General features: G+C 36.5%; 1 pseudogene; it reads right to left on the reverse strand.

Annotated features, from left to right (window-relative positions):
• Window positions 1–254: 254 nt before the first annotated feature.
• Window positions 255–1,575, reverse strand: LOC129033648 (UV excision repair protein RAD23 homolog B-like; annotated as a pseudogene).
• Between the last annotated feature and the right edge of the window lie 19,905 nt (window positions 1,576–21,480).

The raw sequence follows: 21,480 nt of genomic DNA on the forward strand, positions 1-21,480 counted from the left end.
AAGAAATATAAAGCAGGACATTACATTAAGTTTCTGGATCTAGTACACTATAAAAAGGGTGAAACCAAGGAAAAGTTATCTATTGTTTTACAGAAGAAATGAAGACCTGCAAAAGCTGATTTTGGGTTGTATATAATATTTTACATACTGTGTGGAGTTGCAGCATCTGCTAATTGAAGCAGATATGCACTGTATTTATCCCTGTCCTATATCCTAGATCCCTCCTTCCCCACCCCCAACAGTCTACTACCTTATACCAAGTATTGTGGTTATGAGCCCAAGTCATCCCAGACAATCCAGTGAACAAGTTGGTGTAATGCACTAGTGCAAAGTGTGAGATATAAAAAACTCCCTTTCAATCTTCATCAAAGTTCTGCTGTAGAAGAAAATCGGCACCCAAATTCTTATTCTTCTCACAAGCAAAATATGCTTGTATCACAAGCCCTTCAGGGAATCCTAATGCCTTTAACCTTTCTATAGCTTCTTTTTCCTGAGGCGTTACTTGAATGTAGTTCATAGGACCATTTCCAGCTTCTGCAATTCCTCCACTGCCACCTCCACCTCTTCCTCTTTGACCACCAGCTTCTCGAACTGTTTCATTTAACATCTGAATAAAATGCTCCTGGTGTTGGCTAATTTGCTGAAGTAATTGAGGATACTCTCGATCTATCTACTGTAGTAACGCTGGAAGAAGGGAAGGATTCTGTTGAATAATTTGTCTCATCTGTTGAAACTGAGGCTGATTCCATAAAAATTCAAGGGGATGTTCCAGAACTTGCTGTAGTTGTTGCTGTCATAGTTGCTGCAGCTGCAGTCACTGTTGAAGACTGAGGAGCCCCAGTACTAGCTGCTTGGTGGGGGTCAACCACAACCTGACTTTATCTCCAGGGATTCCCATTAAAAAGTACTCCACTGCCCTGTCAGGGTTGTTGAAACTGGCTCTTGGGGCTGCAATTACTTGTTCTCGTTCATAGCCCATTGACATGATCTCAGTTACCATATTCTCGTAAGACTGACCCATCACAAGTGCATTCATTGCATCTTCAAAAAGGTTTGACCAAGAAGAATCTCCCGAGGTACTATGAGTTGATGTCGGGCTAGTAGCCCCTGGTGTCTCTGCTGGCTTTTCTGCAGGTTTCTCTTGTTTAGTTGCACTAGCAGGTGCAGGTTCAGAAGACACTGTCATTAATACTGGAGTGATGAATGCAGGTGTGAAAGTGGGAGCCAAAGCAGGGACAGAGGTTGGAACCTGAGCCACAGTTGTTGCTGTGGAGGAAGTAACTGCTGTAGTGCCGGCAGGTGCTGACTGCTGAGTTGTAGCTGGTGCTGGTGTGGACACTGCTTTGGGTTTGTTCACCATAACCACCACAAAGTTTTTCTCATCAATTTTATATTCTTTGAGAGCAGTATCATTATTGAGGATTTTGCCTGCATAAATTAATTTTTGACCTGCTACCAGAGAGGCCCCTTTTCAGATTCTGTCTTCTCTTTCAGTGCTTTCACTGTCTCCTCAGGGTCAATGTCTATCTTGAAGGTCAAGGTCTGCGGCTGGAGGGTCTTCAGAGTGACCTGCATGGTGCCACTGCACAGCTCGGCTGTGGGGCCTGCGCCGGGTGCTGGCTGCTGGGCAGTGTCTGTGGCCTCGTTAGATAACTTTTTATTTCTCTTGGAATAATACTTAGATATGCAAATGGTGAGTTGTATAATAAATGTGTAGTTATTTTAATAAGAAACTGCCAAAATGTTTCCAATGGGACTGAGCCATTTTGCATCCCACCGAAAGTAGGAGAATTCTAGTTATTTCACATCCTTACTGACACTTGGTATTATCATTCTTTCTTATTTATGCCAATCTATTTCTTACAGACTTCATGGCAGGCTAGTGTCTGGATAACTAGAGCAGAATTCAGGGACACTTGGGTCTTATAGAATAACAAGAACTGATCTGCAAATGTGTTTGCATAGCAGCTTGATGAAGTCCATGTAGTCGAGCCTGGGGCAAAAGAAAGTAGCCAAGACTTTCTGTATCCCAAGAGCTGAAAGGGCACTCAAAACTAAAAGGACTTTAGAATTTAGAGGATAAGGATGCACAGGATAAGGATGCAGCCAGAGATCGTGGTTGGACCTCAAATGTTAGTAGTTAACACCAGCACAAAAATATGGAGAAGTAGTGATCTGATTACTGACTTGGGGGTAACAATATTACAGAGAACAAAAAGCCACCTTCAGACTGATGCCATGTCCTCACAGAACTTAGATATAATCCTAAAGAGCAAAAGAAGGATAAAAACATGTTTTCCTCAAGTTGACAGAGCTTAAATTCTAAATCTACCAAGTTTATATCCTGAAGTGACTAAGTTTACTTAAGAATAGCAATATTAAGCTGCTGCCCAACAAGCAGTTTGTAGGTAAGGATGGAAATTAAAGTTGTTTACTAAAAATACATTTGATTTCTGCATACTTGTATTTTCTGTGTGAAAATTCACCCACATCATAACAACATGTACCTACCTATTCAGATGTCCTTGCTTTAAAAAAACTGTCCACCTTTGAGTTTCATGTGTATTTTGGTAGTGGTCATGATATATATATTAGAAAAATGTATAATAAAATAATATTTCTGTAATCCTAGCACTTTGGGAGGCCAAGGCAGGCAGATCCCTTGAGGTCAGGAGTTTGAGACCAGCCTGGCCAACATGGTGAAACCCCATCTTTACTAAAAATACAAAAATTAGCCGAGCCCAGTGGCATGTGCCTGTAATCCCAGCTACTCCGGAGGCTGAGGCAGGAGAATGACTTAACCCAGGAGGCAGAAGTTGTAGTGAACCAAGATTGCACCATTGCACTCTGGCCTGGGAAAGAGAGGGAGACTCTATTTAAAAAACAAACAAACAAACAAAAACAAACAAACAACAAAAAACCAAAAAACAAGATTTCAATTAAGACTCTAAAACAACAACTTGATAGAGTTTTTTTTTTTTTTTTTTTTTTTTGAGACAGAGTCTCACTCTTTTGCTCAGGCTGGAGTGCAGTGGCATGATCTTGGCTCACTGCAAGCTCTGCCTCCCAGGTTCACGCCATTCTCCTGCGTCAGCCTCCCAAGTAGCTGGGACTACAGGTGCCCACCACCACACCTGGCTAATTTTTTGTATTTTTAGTGGAGATGGGGTTTCACCGTGTTAACCAGAATGGTCTTGATCTCCTGACCTCGTGATCCACCTGCCTCGGCCTCCCAAAGTGCTGGGATTACAGGCGTGAGCCACCGCGCCTGGCCAGCTTGATACAGTTTTACGGTTTAGAGAGAATTCCTCTGCAATGGAAATGTTAACAGCTTTTATAAAAATAATGAACATAAGCCTGACATTGGTACATATATAGTGTAAAAATATACATCAGTAAAGACTTCTATTTAATATCAAGTATTTTTATGAATGTATTTAAAATGAGATCATTGTGTGTATGTGTGTCTTTGTATGTGTATATATGTTATATTGTATTAATTATAATATATATTTGTATTTTTTTCTGGTAGTTATTTTCTATAAAGTCTCCATAAACACTGAGTTAGTGAATACTAAACCATTCACTAATTTCTCTGTGCGAAATACAGAGTTAGTTTCCTGTGAACCTTTGGTCACAACATTTTCATTAAGTAATCAACATATAACCTTGTTTTATGTGTGTTTCTATTTAAATAAACCTTATTTAATACATATAGTTGATTCATTAACATTGAACTCACAGCCAACAGCACTATAACTCATGCCTCATATTCATGTTAGATAAATAACGCTTATTTAACACATGAAATTATGTCATTTTCTTCATAAGGTACATTACAGGCTTCTTCTGCTTGGAAACACTAGATAGCGCTTCAGTGCCTCAGCACTATACTTGGGGCCATTTAAAACAGAGAAATCACCAAAAGCACAAAAATGCAAAAATAAAAAGACGTGGCACTAAATAGACAATAAAAAGAATGCTTGTTTAGGGAATGAGAACTGAACAAGCAGGCAGAGTTTGTTCCTGTCCAACCTCAGCTGGGATGAGCTTGGGTGCAAGAAACTGCATGTCCTCAAATGGCAGTGAAAGTGCAACAAGTAGTGATTTTCGAGTTACAGGTAAATTTTTGTGAGTAGGCAATTTCACAAATATGCAATCCACAAATAAGGCTTGACTGTACATGTGTGTGAGTGTTGTGTGTGTGTGTGTAGTAGATAGTGTGCTCCTTGAAGATGCAAATATTGCTGACATACCTTTAGAAAAAAAATAGTTATCTATGGATACCTTATATTGAACAATCAGTATTTTCTAAATTCGACATTAGTAGATAAAAGGAATTTAACTAAGGCTGTTTCTCTCCAGAAGTGTGTTAATAACTTACAAATAATCATTTAACCTCAGACTTTCCCTAGACTAGATAAAGTACTTTGCATAGTTGATGTTACCTTTGTGAAACAATTTTCTCTAAAATACGAATACCCCAGAATTCAGAAACCAGTCACCTATTGTTATATGTTGTGTTTGCCAGGCTTAGAAAGCTTATTGCTTGGAGTTGGGTCTTTGTGGCCATTCCTCAGGGAACGTCCCAGTTTAGGTCTATAAGATTCCTTGTTATATCATACTTAGCTCCCTGATTTACCCTTTCACTTTCTAATTCGTCCCCCAACTCCTTCTGGAAAAAGCCAATACAATGCCATCCATATTTTAAATGAACTTACGTAAATTTTTATCAAATATAAAACTCTTTCTATACATTTTTTTTTTTTTTTTTGAGATGGAGTCTCGCTCTGTCACTCAGGCTGGAGTGCAATGGCGCGATCTCAGCTCACTGCAACCTCCGCCTCCTGGATTCAAGCAATTCTCCAGCTAATTTTAGGGGTTTTTTTTTTGTTTTGGGGGGTTGTTTTTTGTTGTTGTTGTTGTTTGTTTTTTGTTTTTTTGAGATGGAGTCTCACTCTGTCACCAGGCTGGAGTGCAGTGGTGCAATCTTGGCTCACTGCAACCTCCAACTCCCTGGTTCAAGAGATTCTCCTGCCTCAGCCTCCCGAGTAGCTGGGATTACAGGCACACGCCACCGTGCCCAGCTAATTTTTGTATTTTTAGTAGAGACAGTGTTTCACCATGTTGGCCAGGACGGTCTTGAACTCCTGACCTCGTGATCCACCCACCTCAGCCTCCCAAAGTGCTGGGATTACAGGCATGAGCCACTGTGCCCAGGCCTATACTTTTAATATATTTTATTGGCTCAGGGAAGATATATAATTGGTCATTCATTCACTTGTTTTAAAACATTATTTAAGAAATGATGATTGAATGACTATTATGTCCTAGACCACGATCATCCTCTGTGTAGGAGTCCATCGTCAACATAAATGCCATCCAGCCAGCCCTCTGCTAGGTCTAATCATCTTGATTCATATATCTCCAATCATCTTCAGTTTCTTCGTGTTTCTCTTTTATTATCTTCTTTCTTGTTCTGAAGATCTGCTTTTGGTTCAAAAGCTCAGAACTGAATTCGGCAAACGTCTGACCTCGTGCAGATAAAACCAATGACCCACAATATAATATCTTGGTATGAAGACAAAAAACGTATAAATTTTTCTATTTATAAAACTAATAAATTTTATTGCCCTAAAATACTTGAAACGATAAATTTACAAGGAAGAGAATAATACAAAATAATAAAAATCCCTCTAATCCCAGCACACAGAGATAATCCTCTTTATAATTTGTTGCATTTCCCTCCTATGCATATTGTTCTAAATAGTTCCAGTAGACAACTTATGCATTTTTCTTTTCCACTATTGATAATTTAAATTTTTAATAAATTATCATAATATTCTGTTTTATAATGACATAATTTAATTACTCATTCCCATGATGCCAGACAAACATATTTCTTGCAATTATTTAACATATATGTAGTTGATTCATTAATATTGAACTCAGAGCCAAAAGCACTATAACGCATGCCTGATATTCATGTTACATGAATGAAGCTTATTTAACACAAGTAAGTTTGTCATTTTCCTCATAAGGTACATCACAGGGGCTTCTTCTGCTTGGAAACACTAGACAGCACTTAGTGCCTCAATGCTATGCTAAATAAAATTATACTCAATAACGTTGCAAAGGATTCGCAGACTATTCAAGTAAAGCTGTAGTCATTTTTGTGGTGGTTGAATGTGGCCTGTTATTTCTGATTGATATACACAGCGTTAAATTTATTCCTAGAAACTGTAATACTCTGTGTTTTTTTACTTTCATTTGTGTTTATCAAGGTTGCTTCAAATTTATTTCTATGAAATGTGTGAATCTGGCAATGGAAATTTAAATGACTATATTTATAAATAAGTGAAACTTGAACAGAAAATGCATAGAATAACATCTCTGCTATAAATAATACAAATAAAAAATATTTTTATAAAACAAAGAATGTTAGGATAATACCAAAAATAAGCAGGAAGTTTATATATGCTAGAGTTCAAATTAGCCAGTAAAGGTGGCAATATTTGGCCTATTTAGGGCAGTTTATTTCACAATAAATTATATATTTTATATCATGCATGATGACTGAAAAAAAATTAGAGCTCTTATTACTCAGATCAACATTTTCAAATATAAGTATCTACTTTATCATTTTAATCAAGGCAAATATTCTCACCCCTTAGTATTTATTGAGCCTCCCACTCACCCTAGGGAACATGGCAGTGCTGCAGTTTGCTTTGTATTTGCTGAAAATGGCAATTAACAAGTCAAGAGAATTTTTATTTTAAACAAAATTGTTAACACACTGCTAATAGGTAAAATCGTGTTCTGGGAAGTAATTTGTGGGCAAGTGGTTATGATACGAGCATTTTTAAATAGACTTCAAGGAAGGGACAACAAACTGGAATGTTGAAAAGTATGTAAATGTGGGTAATGTTGCATAGAAGTAAATCTCATCTATCATTCTTCAGAAAATGCATGTGGTAAGATGGCACTTCCCTACCTCCTTGAAGTGAGACGTGTTCATGTGACTTGCGTGGTCCAATGAAACCTAAGAGTGTATGTCACCTCCAGATGACAATTTGAAGAACCATTGCAGAATTTGCCATGACTTTTCCTTTCCAATGTGATTGTGGGTGCACATTTTGAGACAGACTTCATCTACTGAGTTCTTGAGTGAGTAGAATGAACAGTACTACTGCTACTTTGCTTTGGAAATGTGGCATGAAATCTCAGTGGTTTCAAACATAAGAAATACACTTTTATTTTTGAAACCACTGAGATTTTGGGCTTGTTACTATAGCATAACCCTAATTTATCCTATTACTACCTCTATGAAAAAAATCTCCAGTAAAAAAAAAAAAAAAAACATAAAATGTTACTTATTCTCTGAGTAACTCTAGCTGCAAAGGACAAACTAGAATTGTGGTGGGGGGGTGGGTCTTGTGAACTGATTATTTTTTCAAAGCCTATGGATCTGCTAATATTGGAAATTTGCCTTTAACACACACAAAACTGCTGGATTTTCCTTATTCTATGAGGTAAAATCCTCCTCTTAATTAATTTTATATTTTCTTTTTTCCAAACTCATTTACTCCACAAACATATATTTGTTACCTAATATGAGCAGGTGATCTGAAGAATTCAAAGATGAGATGAAACTCATCCTTGAGGTCTTTATCACCTAAGAATGGGGATAAAATATTTACATACATTAGTGTGTAAAATAGGAAGTGAAGTCCCCCACCCATAACCCCATACTTAGGAACTGATTAATCTGCTGTATAGCTTCTTGGATTGTAATACACATATAAACATCTTTTTCTTTTATATAAATGAAAATGTATTCTAAGTGATTTTCTGGAACCTGATATTTTCTCACTCTTTTAGAGTATCTTTCCACATGAACACACATAAATCAACCTCATTATTTTTTAATGGCTGTCTTGTATCACATTTAGAAATATCTCAGTTTATATATCCAAGCTTTCTATTGTGCATCTTTTTAAAAGTGTGACTACAAAGTGGATAGAATCTTCTTACTTACAAAATGCTTTTTACTACAAAACTACATATATTTACTCAAACCGAACATAATATTAAAATAAAGGAAAAGAACTCATCTAGGTAAGTCCTAATTCAAAGTTGCCTAAGGGGAAAAATTGCTTGTTTGTTTGTTTATTTATTTATTGTTGTTTATTTAACTGAAATGTCCAATGATCTGTTCTGGACATATCTGCTATGCTTCTTCCTCATTGTTTTGTTTCCTCTTTTATAACATTCATAGGCTGGAGTAGTTCAAGCATACATCCTCCAGACTCACACTCAGAAGAAAAGAGTTTTCTATAGTCCCAGGGGCTCACATACAAGTCCCAAAACTCTCTCAGGTTTGACCAACTTTCAACTCATAACACCCTTGATGAGTCAATGTGGCTAGTGAAATTGGGTAGGCTCTTTTACCAGGCTTGGGTCTTATCTTCCATCTCTGGAGTTGAAGTAATGAAGCACCTTGTTCAAAGCATGTATGTGAGTGAGAAGGGTTTTTTTTTATAAAGACAAGGAATGGTAAGTGAGCATGGCCAAAAAATAATTGACATCCTCTACAGCCCTGCTCTATCTCCCTGAACTCCTATTAGCCCTTCCCACAGGCTACCACTCTTAACATTCTCATATTCTCTCACATATTGTCTATGCATCTGCAAGACACACACGCAAGTGGAATCACATTATAGATTGCTTTTTGTTATTTCATTTTTCATCAATATTCTATCCTAGGCTTTTTGTTTCAGCCCACAAAAGTCTATTTCAGGCTTTTCAATGGCTGTATAATACTTCGTTATAAGTATGTACTATAAATCATTCAGCTAATCTATTTATGGACATTGGTGGATGGGGGTGTTATAATGACAAATAAGGTTTTCACTGAACATATTAGTATTAATCTATTCTTGCGTTGCCATAAAGAAATACGTGAGACTGGGTAATTTATAAAGAAACGAGGTTTAATTGGCTCACAATTCTACAGGCTGTACAGGAAGCATGGCAGCATCTCCTTCTGGGGAGGCCTCAGGGAGCTTCAAATCATGGTGGAAGGCAGAGCAGTAGCTCACACATCACATAGCAAAAGCAGGAGCAAGAGAGAGTGAGGCGGGGAGGTGCTGCACACTTTAAATAACCAGATCTCAGAAGAACTCACCTCACTATGTAAGGACAGGGCCATAGGGGATGATGCTAAACCATTCCTGAGAAATTCACCTCCATAATCCAATCACCTCACACCAGGACCCACCTCCAACACTGGGAATTACATTTCAATATGAGATTTGGGTGGGAACACACATCTAAACTATATTAATACTTACACATAAATCTGGATGCATTTGTTCAAGTTTATCTCCAGATTCAAATCTTAGACATAAAATTATTGGGTCAAGAGGACATTAACATTTAAAATTTTAACATATATGTTTAAAAATAGAAATAAAATTAGAGGTTAAAGGTCTTTGCCCTCCCATCCACAGTATATGGGAATGCCTGAGTCTCATTGTATCTTTGCAGTTTTGCTCAAGTGATGGCTGAAAACCAGTATTTCATTTTTATTTTATTCTGAATGTCACACAATTTTTTATTGGCCAGATGAATGCCATTATCTGTGAATTGCCTATTTCCATGTTCATTTTCTTCTAGATACAAAATTTCTCTTATTGAGTTATTAGTGTATTAAGAAAATTAGCACCTAATCTACTGCATTAACATATTTTTTAAAAACTTTTGACTCTTTTTATGCCATTTTTGTTATATTAAACTTTTTTAAAGCTTTATATATTTATATTTGTCAATCTGTTTTCTTATAGTTTCTGGATTTTGTATGCTACTTATAAATCACTTCTAAATTTACACTAAACTCACTATATTTTCTATTCCTTCAATGGCCATATTTTTGTTTAAGTCATTGATTCTTCTGCAATTATTGTTAGTCTTGGGGTGTGGTCATCATTAATAATTTGTTCCTCTCATCTTCTAGGTACATAGTAGATTGCACGTACACACCCAGTGGTAGATTGGAGCCAGGTAAGTAGCTCTGGGCAATCATTTGTGAGTGGAAGTAAGCACAAGTCACTACAGGGTAGACATTTCATTGCCAGTGCAAGAGCTTATTTTTCCCTCTGATGCAGCATCACGCCATGTTTGAGATGGTAGCTATTCCACCAGCCATCAGCCTGGGTCTTTGAGTTATAGAATCCACAGACGTCTCCTGATAACAAGAAGTGAAAAATAAACTTTTGTGGTATTAAGCCATTAATACTTGGTTGCTTTTTAACTGCAGCATAACCAGCTGTATCCCATCTTTTCTTTTGGGGACAGTTTTATAGCAGATGCTGTCAGTGCCTCTCATATTACCTCCCTGTTAGCATCTGTTTGCCTTTGGCCCAACTTCCAACTCCTAGCACCAGTAGTTCTTTGTTAAGGGTGTCCTCTCACTGCTGAAACTCACTCTGCCACCTGTTCAACAGGTTGGAAGCTTCAGGAATTAATGTCTGTAGGAGCAGCTCTCAAGCAATATCTGAAGAGTGTTGGTGTATAAATACTTAGCTCCCTTACCCCTTGGGTAGGATAACTTTAAGACAGAATAGCTTGTCTGGGCTTCAAGAGCTTTCCCTGTGGGATTATCCTTCAGTTGCTTCCTGGAACTGAAAGCTGTCTTGATAACATGCTCTTCCAAAATAACCTTTCTTTCATTCTTTCACTTAATCATTCTCCTACCTTTACTCTCTAATAAATTACTCAAACTTAAAAGCTTGTCTCAGTGTCTACATCTCAGGTAACCCAAGCTAAGTCAAATTTAAATAGCAACAGTTTGGGGACAGAGAATGTCAGGTAGAGAAAGCAGTATGAAAATAGATGTGGAGGTAGAAAAACAAAGCATTTAAAGAATAGCAAGTTATTTAGTGTATGGATTAAACTGTATGCAAAGGGAGATAATATGGGATATAGTTGGGAAAATAGATTGGCAAGATCATGAAGGATCTTGAATGATAAACTAAGTGTTTGGGCATTTAATTATGTGGATTCTTAGCGCACTTTCCTTTCATTTTCTCATATATTCTCTCATATTCTCTTCATCTCCCTCATTATGGATCAAAAACAAAAGGTCATGTTCCTGCTAAATACGGAAAAGTAAAGAGAAGCAGTAGGCAATTTTCTTGATCATTTAATCACTCAATAATATCTATACAAGAATTAGACTATGGCAGCTGTGTATTTGTAACCTCCATCCTGCATCCCCTTGCCTTTCAGCTGAAAAAGTGTAAAAGACATTATTTCTTAACAGAATCATTAACAAAATTTCATCCCCCAAAAAGTCTGATTTAAGAAATTCGGAAACACAGGGTTATTACCTATTCATTAGGTTAAGCAAGCACAAATTCAAGAAGAAAAAAAAAGGCCAACTAAGAATTCCTTAGTTTGGCATATCAAAAAGCTGAAATCTCTCTCTGGAGATCACAGGCCTTAAAAAGGCAGCATGTGGTAATCATAAAAGCATTTGATACAATACAAAGGATGTAGGATTCCAGTTTCTGTGTGAGCTTAACCAAGTCACTTCTCTTTCGGATCCAGTTTTTACATCTTTAAAATAATGGGGTAAGACTAGAAGAACACCTAAAAAATTTTACCCTAAAAAATTGTAGGCTTCCAAATAATTGTATTTGGTGTATGCTTTATTAGTAAGCAGAACAAACACCTACCTTTAGCTGGTTCTGCAATTCTAAATTTTTGTGGCAGCTGTATATTTTCTGCTCTACTCTCTTAAATCATCTTCCTCCTCTATATTTGCCTTCCCTTCCTGTACATTCCTAAAAATGCGTTATGCAAATATTTTCCCTAACCACTGTATTTTAAGATTATGCTGTCCCTGACCTTGGGAGAGTAGAAGTTAATTTTTTGGTTGCTAACGATTGAGTCTTAGGGCTTATTAAGCCCTCCAAGTCCCCCAAGAATAAGCCCTCGAAGAACAAGAAGATAATAGCTTTAAGAAGAAAGCAAACACCTCTAAAGACACTCTAGGAGTGGGGTGGTACTGCATAAGTCAGGGAATTACCAGATGAAGCTTCAGGAGTGTAGAAATTGCCAGGAATGCTGAGGGCCTTTTAGTCCAAGAAGAGCTGTGTAACAAGAGCTATCAAATTATTTGGGTGCATTATTTGGGTGCCCAGCAGTCCCATAGCAAGGGGAGAGGGTTTCTTGGGCAACAATTGCCAGTATCCAGGGATCACATCATTGGTTCTTCCTATCAACAGAGATGAAAACAATTCTCATCAACCTCGAGCACTTAAGGTGTTGACCATCTGACAGTAAACGCACTTGACTACACTTTGCCGTAACACTTTGCTTAGTGTTTATATGATTATAACTTTGGTAACTCCATTCTCACAACAACCCAAGATGTCCATATTCCGAAGAAGATACAGAGGAGGAAAAATGGTGTCAGCCATCAGAACTTAACGTGAATTAAAACCTGGAAGAATTAGTCTATGAAGATGGAATTGACTTCCAAAAATATAAAAAGCCATTCAATTATCCCATGCTTACTCACATTTGCTATTTATATTTAAGCTTTTTATTGTTGTTGTTAAATATATTTGAAATTCTCCTGTAACAAGGATATCTCAATTTTAAACTAAATGATTATATTTTAACAAAAAAGTATGTTTATATAGAGTAAGAACAACGAGTATGTGCATGACCAGAAAATCACTTATATAATTCGGAGATAATATAGTAATTCTTGATGTGATGATGATTGAATTAAACATTTTTGAATACTTTTATTGGTGAGAAAAATCAAGTAAGAAATTTTTTAATGAAACAGAATATAGTGCTATTCAAATAATTGAATATTTATTTACTTACAGTTATTTCAAAGCTTATTTAATGTCTCCCATGAGAACAGCATTTCAAGAATGTAGAAGTCTGGGCTGTGAAATTGATACCTTTCCATCATGAATTAATCAGCATCCTCCGACTTGAACAGGTGTTGGATGAGAAAGTTCAGGCTTTCCTGACCTAAGGCAGCAGGCAACCAACAAACTAAAATTCCTGTGATCTATTCCCAGACTGCAAATTGAAAATTGAAACACTATTTCAAATTATAGTTTGTAGTGTTTCATCATTAGCCAATATTACTCTGTATTAGAGAAAAAGGAGGCTTGAGAAACTCAGAGAATAAAATCCACTTTGGCAGTTTACATGAGATTACAGCTGTGGAAGAAATTTTTCCACTATTGCTAAAGCCAAGAAAATAAAATCTTTGTTTGTTTTTTTGTTTTTTGCAGAATTCGCAAAAACAATAACTTTAAATCAGCCATCCTGATCTACCACAGGCTCTGGGTAATTATCCCCAATAGGTCCCTTTAGTGAGTCAGTTCCTATTTTTTTCTCCAAAAGTAGTTTCTTTCTGACATTTTTATGCAGTCTTTCTGTTTGCTAAAATAATAGAAGTCTCCTATTACAAAAACATCAACAATTGTCAGGGATTTTGTTTCTCCAAGGCTCAGCTCTCAAGTCTTCTGACTTAGTGGCTAATATGGCAATCTGAATTGCGAATTTCATGCAAATCCTTCTTTTTTTTTTTTTACCAGATTAATGAAACAAATTAAGACTGGCCCACTGCTCTACGTAGTTGTCAGACACCTATGCTGCATACCTGAAGTCTCTTCATGAATTTCTGGAAGATTCTTTTATTTATTTATTTTTGTTCTGGTGTTAAAGAACCCAGTATAAGGCAAGAAGAAAAATCAGCTAAGGAGAACTTCTGCTTCCTGTCAATTTGGAGAAACAGGAACAGTTTACTCTTCCACCTGAAACAACAACAAAAAAAACCAAAATATATGAACAATAGTTTTTAAGACACTGAGTCACCAGGCAATGCAGGATACTGAGCCCTCAGATATGTGAAACAAGTGATGTGGACTCTATGATTCCTCTACCTTACTACCTTAAGGGAGTTTCAAGGTCACAGAACAGACAGGGGAACCCAGGTGGAGTGTAGAAGACTCTATGAGCTGAGGAAATGAAATGGAGGGTCTGAGGAGATCAAAACAGCTTGAGTTCACAGAACAGAGTACCAGAAAGGAAAGAGCTGTGCAGAGAGAGAACTTCAGATTTCTACAAAATGTCCCTCATTCTGAGTATGGGTAAATGCATTCATGTAAAGATACTACCTACGACCAGAGAAAGGACCACCCAAAATGGTACCTAGTGAGCACTCACTGGGGAGAATAGTGCTTGCCATCCACCAGAAAGACTGGAAAACCTCAAGATTTACGTGGCATTGAGTATGGTATTCAGAAGGGTCTTGCTTCAGTAGTAATGAATAATTAGCCCATGACTAAAACTACTCTGGTCTATCTAGCAATTCCTAAAAACAGGGGTAGAAAAGATCAAACTGTTTCCAAGTAACTTAACTGTGTCATATAATAAAGCTCAAGAATATTTATAGGAACACAAAAATATACAGCATCCCACAAGGTATAATTTACAATGTCTGGCATCCAATCAAAAATTTCCAGACACACAAAAGAAACAGGAAAATATGATACATAATGAGGAGATAAATCGATCAATTGAATCTGATTAAGAACTAACCACAGATGTTAGAGTTAGCAGAGAAGGATATTAAAATGTTTATTATAATTGTATTCCATATGTTCAAAAAGTTCAGCAAAAACATGAAAAGCATAAAAAGATCCAAATCAAACTTTTAATGATTAAAACTAAAATGTGTAAGAAGAAAAATATACTTTCTAGAATTAACAGCAGATTAGACATTGAGGAAGAAAAGATTAGTGAACTTGAAGGCATGGAAATAGAAGCAACCCAAAATGAAACATAGAGAGAAGACATAACTGTTAAAAACTGGACAGAGTGTTAGGTGTGGGACAACTCAAACAGCCTAATACATGAGTAATTGAAGTCATAATAGAGGGGAAATATTTGAAGATATTATGGATGAAAATTTTCCAAACTTGATAAAAATGACAAACCCACATATATAAGAAGCTTAGCAAACCCTAAGCAAAAGAAACATAAAAGAAAGAATACTAAGGCACAGAATAATAAAATGTATCAAAATGGGTGATAAATAGCAAATCTTATAAGCAGTAGAAGGAAAAGATATGTATACAGAAACAGAAATAAGGGTAACAGTAAATTTCTGTTACAAACAATGCAAAAGTAAAAAACAGTAGGGCAATATCTTTAAAGTATTGGGAGAGAAAAACTATTCTAGAATTCTATACTCACTGAAAAAAAAGTATTTCAAAAATGAAAGCAAAATAAAGACTTTTGAGACATACAAAAGCAAAATAATATGTCAGTCTTGAGAAAATTGAGAAAATTGATGAAATTAATAAATCCCTAGCCAGACTGGTCAGAGAAAAAGAAGGAAGATACAAATTGTCAGTAGTAGGCATGAGAGAAGTGAAACCAGAGCAAATTTTACAAATATAAAAATGACACTAAGGGAATATTGTATACAACCTTATTTGAATAAACTCTACAACTTAGATACATTGGACAAATTCTTTGAAAGATACAAAGTACCAAAGCTAACTCAAGAAAAAAATTAGGTAATATAAATAGCCCTCCACTATTAAAGAAATTAAATCAATAGTTATACAATTTCCCACAAAGAAATGCTGAGGTCCAGATGGCTTCACTTGATAATTCTACCAAAGATTCAAGGAAGAAGTAGTGTCCATTCTACACAAATTATTGCACAAAATTGAAAAGGAGAGGACACTCTTCAACTCATTCTATGAGCCCAGAATTAAATGTCCAAAACAGATAGAGATATTGCAAGAAAAGAAAACTGCAGGCCAACATCCCTCATGATCATTGATGAAAAAGTTGTTACTGAAATTTGAGCAAATTAAATCCAACACCAGGTTAAAGGATAATACATCATGACCAAGTGTGCAAGGTTGGTTTAACAATAGAAAATCAATGAATGTACTCCATAATAATAAAGAAACAAAAGAAATGTATAAACTATATGATCATCTCAATAGATGTAGAAGAAAGTATTTGACAAATATCAATATACATTCTTTATTTGCTTTAAAAAAGGAATTTTACTGCCTTAAAAAAGGAACTTTCTCAACTTGATGAAGGGCTTCTATGAAAATATAGCTTAAAAAAAATGAGGAATAGCTAAGATCAGGAACAAAGCAAGATATCCACTCTCACCACTTCTCTTTCACATTATATTGGAATTTCTTGTCAATGCAATAAAGCAAGAAAAAGAAATAAAAGGTATCCAGATTGAAAAGAAATAAACAAAACTCTTTATTCACAAATGACATAATTATTCATGTAGAAAATCCACTGGAATCTATATTTTTGAAATAAGCTACTAGAATTATTAAATGAGTTGAGGCAATGTTGCAGGATAAAAGATCAATAGATCAATACATAAAAATCTATTTTATTTTATATATTAGCAATGAACCCCATCAGAAGTTAATATTTTGAAAACAATGCCATTAAAAATGGCCTCAAAAATATGAAATAATTAAAAATAAAAGTGTCAAAAGATGTAAAAGACTTGTGCACTGAATAACTATAAAACATTGCTGAAAGTAATTAAAGATAACCGAAATAAATGGTGAGATATACAGGTTGTGTACTCCTCATCCAAAATGCTTGGGACCAGAAGTGTTTTGGATTGTAAGTTTTTTTGGATTTGGAATATTTGCATATGCATAATGAGATATCTTGGGAATGGGACCCAAATCTAAACACAAAATGCATTTGTTTCATATACACCTATGTACACAGCCTAAAGGTAATTTTATACAAATTTTTTTATGCTTTTGTTCAGAAAACAAAGTTTGTGTATATTGAACCATAAGAAAGCAAAGGTGTCAGATGTGCAATTTTCCACTTGTGGCATCATGTCATTACCCAAAAAATTTCAGATTTTAGAGTATTTCAAATTTCAGATTTTCAGATTACTGATGTTCTACCTATATTGTGTTCATTAGTCAAAAGACTCAATAATGCTAAGAAAGCCACTCTTCCCAAACCAATCCATACATTTAAACCAATCCCAATTAAAATTCTAGCAGGGTTTTTGTAGAAATTAACTGATTCTAAAATTGATATAAAAATTCAAAGGACCCAGAATAGCCAAAACAACTCTGAAAAAAAAGATGAACAAATTTAGAGAACTAACACTTATTATGAAGCTACAATAATCAAGACAGTTTGGTACTGGTGTAAAGATAGACAAATAGACGAATGGAACAGAAGAGAGTCCAGAAATAGACCCACACATATACAGACAAATGATTTTGACAAAGTTTCAAAGGCAATTCAGTAGAGAAAGATTAGTCTTTTCAACAAATGGTGCTGGAATAATTGGATATATATATATATATATATGCAAGAAAAAAAAATAAACTTTGATCTATATCTTGCACCATAAAATTAACTCAACATGAATCATAGACCTAAATGTAAAACTTAAACCTATAAAACTTTTAGGAGAAAACTTCTGCAACTTTGATTAGGTAAAGATTCCTTAGATATGATACCAAAATCACAATCTGTAAAATAAAATATAGATACATTGGACATTATCATAATTTTAAAACTTCTATTTTTTGAAACACACTGCTAGCAAAATGAAAAGAGAAACCAGATACTTGGGAGAAAATATTTGCAAACCACATATCTGATTTAAGACTTATATCCAAAATATATTTATATATATATTTAAAATTCTTAAAATTCAATAAGAAGAAAACAATGGACAAAAGATTTGAACAGACACTTCATCAAAGAAAACATATAGATGGCAAATAAACCTGAAAAGATTCTCAACACCATTAAGTTAAAATCACAATGAGATAGCATTATAGACCCATTAGAATGGCTAATTTTTTTTTTCTTTTATTATTATTATTATTATTATTATACTTTAGGTTTTATGGCACATGTGCGCAATGTGCAGGTAAGTTACATATGTATACATGTGCCATGCTGGTGCGCTGCACCCACCAACTCGTCATCTAGCATTAGGTATATCTCCCAATGCTATCCCTCCCCCCTCCCCCCACCCCACAACAGTCCCCAGAGTGTGATGTTCCCCTTCCTGTGTCCATGTGTTCTCATTGTTCAATTCCCACCTATGAGTGAGAATATGCGGTGTTTGGTTTTTTGTTCTTGCGATAGTTTACTGAGAATGATGATTTCCAATTTCATCCATGTCCCTACAAAGGACGTGAACTCATCATTTTTTATGGCTGCATAGTATTCCATGGTGTATATGTGCCACATTTTCTTAATCCAGTCTATCATTGTTGGACATTTGGGTTGGTTCCAAGTCTTTGCTATTGTGAATAATGCCGCAATAAACATACGTGTGCATGTGTCTTTATAGCAGCATGATTTATAGTCCTTTGGGTATATACCCAGTAATGGGATGGCTGGGTCGAATGGAATTTCTAGTTCTAGATCCCTGAGGAATCGCCACACTGACTTCCACAAGGGTTGAACTAGTTTACAGTCCCACCAACAGTGTAAAAGTGTTCCTATTTCTCCACATCCTCTCCAGTACCTGTTGTTTCCTGACTTTTTAATGATTGCCATTCTAACTGGTGTGAGATGGTATCTCATTGTGGTTTTGATTTGCATTTCTCTGATGGCCACTGATGGTGAGCATTTTTTCATGTGTTTTTTGGCTGCATAAATGTCTTCTTTTGAGAAGTGTCTGTTCATGTCCTTCGCCCACTTTTTGATGGGGTTGTTTGTTTTTTTCTTGTAAATTTGTTGGAGTTCATTGTAGATTCTGGATATTAGCCCTTTGTCAGATGAGTAGGTTGCGAAACTTTTCTCCCATTTTGTAGGTTGCCTGTTCACTCTGATGGTAGTTTCTTTTGCTGTGCAGAAGCTCTTGAGTTTAATTAGATCCCATTTGTCAATTTTGGCTTTTGTTGCCATTGCTTTTGGTGTTTTAGACATGAAGTCCTTGCCCATGCCTATGTCCTGAATGGTAATGCCTAGGTTTTCTTCTAGGGTTTTTATGGTTTTAGGTCTAACATTTAAGTCTTTAATCCATCTTGAATTGATTTTTGTATAAGGGGTAAGGAAGGGATCCAGTTTCAGCTTTCTACATATGGCTAGCCAGTTTTCCCAGCACCATTTATTAAATAGGGAATCCTTTCCCCATTTCTTGTTTTTGTCAGGTTTGTCAAAAATCAGATACTTGTAGATATGTGGCATTATTTCTGACGGCTCTGTTCTGTTCCATTGATCTATATCTCTGTTTTGGTACCAGTACCATGCTGTTTTGATTACTGTAGCCTTGTAGTATAGTTTGAAGTCAGGTAGTGTGATGCCTCCAGCTTTGTTCTTTTGGCTTAGGATTGACTTGGCGATGCGGGCTCTTTTTTGGTTCCATATGAACTTTAAAGTAGTTTTTTCCAATTCTGTGAAGAAAGTCATTGGTAGCTTGATGGGGATGGCATTGAATCTGTAATGCCATCCCCATCAAGCTACCAATGACTTTTATAGAATGGCTAATTTTTAAAAAAATACACCACATCTGGTTTTAGCAAGAATTTTGAGCAACTGAAACTCGCATACACTGATGATAGAAATGTAAAATGATTCAACTACTTTGGAAAACCATTTGATAGTTTCTTAAAAAGCAAAACATACACATACATATAATCCATGCAACCTACTTCCAAGTATTTCCCCCAAGAAAATTAAAGTATCTGTCAATATAAAGATTTGTACACAAATGTTCATAGCAAATTTATCTGTAACATCCTGTGTTACCCAGGTCTCTCTAGAGGGACAGAACTAATTGGATACATATAAAGGGGAGTTTATTAAATATTAACTCACACAATCACAGGGTACCACAATAGGCCATCTCCAGGCTGAGAACAAGGAAAGCCGGTCTGAGTTCCAAAACTGAAGAACCTGGAGTCCAATGTTCGAGGTCAGGAAGCATCCAGCACAGGAGAAAGGCTGGGAGGCTGGGCCATCTAGCCTTTTCGCGTTTTTCTGCCCGCTTTATATTTGCTGGAAGCTGATTAGATGGTGCCCACCCAGGTTAAGAGTGGGTCTGCCTTTCCCAGTTCACTGACTCAAATGTTAATCTCCTTTGACAACACCCTCACAGACACCCAGGATCAACACTTTGCATCCTTCAATCCAATCAAGTTGACACTCAGTATTAACCATCACAAGTCCACCCTTTGTCAACTTGTACCCACACACATCTCCTGAGATCATACATACTCTTCAAATAAAGATATTAATAGGTCATAATTATGCTTAAGATAATACAACTGTCCTTCATAGAACTATCCTTCATAAAACCAGAAATGCACCAATCCTCAACCCAGATACTATTACCTAAAGTTAACAATACTTAAATGCTAATAGGAAGTCAATAAATCTTATGTCACATAAGTCTCCAGGTGGCAATACTAACTTCCAGTTTAATGGAATTGTTGTGTCTCCTGGTGGCAGTGTTCCTCCCTCTGGAACTAAGACCTCTAGGCCAGCAGAATGTAATGCTGTGGGAACAGGAAGCAAAACTGTTGCTAGTGGATCCCTAGGGGTGACGGTGAATGGTGATGATCAAGAAGTGCCACTTCCACTTCCACCCCTCGATTCCTGGACTCGCGAATCCTGGCTATGGGAGAAAGAGTACCATACACTGGATGCTGATTCAGAGCATACACAGCCTTCTGGAGAACGTTGCCCCAGCCCTGAAAGTATTGTCGCCTAGTTGGCACTGTAATTGTGACTTCAAAAAGCTATTCTAACATTCTATCAATCCATCTTCTTCAGGATGATGTGGAACATGGGAAGACCAGCGAATTCCATGAGCATAAGCCTACTGACACACTTCTTTAGCCATAAAGTGAGTGCCTTGGTCAGAGGCAATGCTGTGTGGAATACCATGACACTTGATAAGGCATTCCGTGAGTCCACAGATGGTAGTCTTGGCAGAAGCACTGCATGCAGGATAGGCAAACTTATATCTGGAGTAAGTGTATATTTCAGTAACGACAAACTTCCGCACTTTCCATAATGGAAGAGGTCCAATATAATCAACCTGCAACCAGGTGGCTGGCTGATCACCCCAAGGAATGTTGCCATATCAAGGGCTCAGAGTTGGTCTCTGCTGCTGGCAAATTGGGCACTCAGCAGTGACCATAGCCAGGTCAGCCTTGGTGAGCGGAAGTGCATGTTGCTGAGCCCTTACGCAACCTCCATCCCTGCCACCATGGCCACTTTGTTCATGGGCCCATTGGGCAATGACAGGGGTGGCTGGGGAAAGAGGCTGACTGGTGTCCACAGAACGGGTCACTCTAGCCACTTGATTATTAAAATCCTCCTCTGCTGTGGTCACACATTGGTGAGCACTCACAAGGGATACAAGTATCTTCACAGTTTTTGACC

Source organism: Pongo pygmaeus, chromosome 2, assembly GCF_028885625.2.
Source record: "Pongo pygmaeus isolate AG05252 chromosome 2, NHGRI_mPonPyg2-v2.0_pri, whole genome shotgun sequence".
Classification (NCBI taxonomy): Eukaryota; Metazoa; Chordata; class Mammalia; order Primates; family Hominidae; genus Pongo; species Pongo pygmaeus.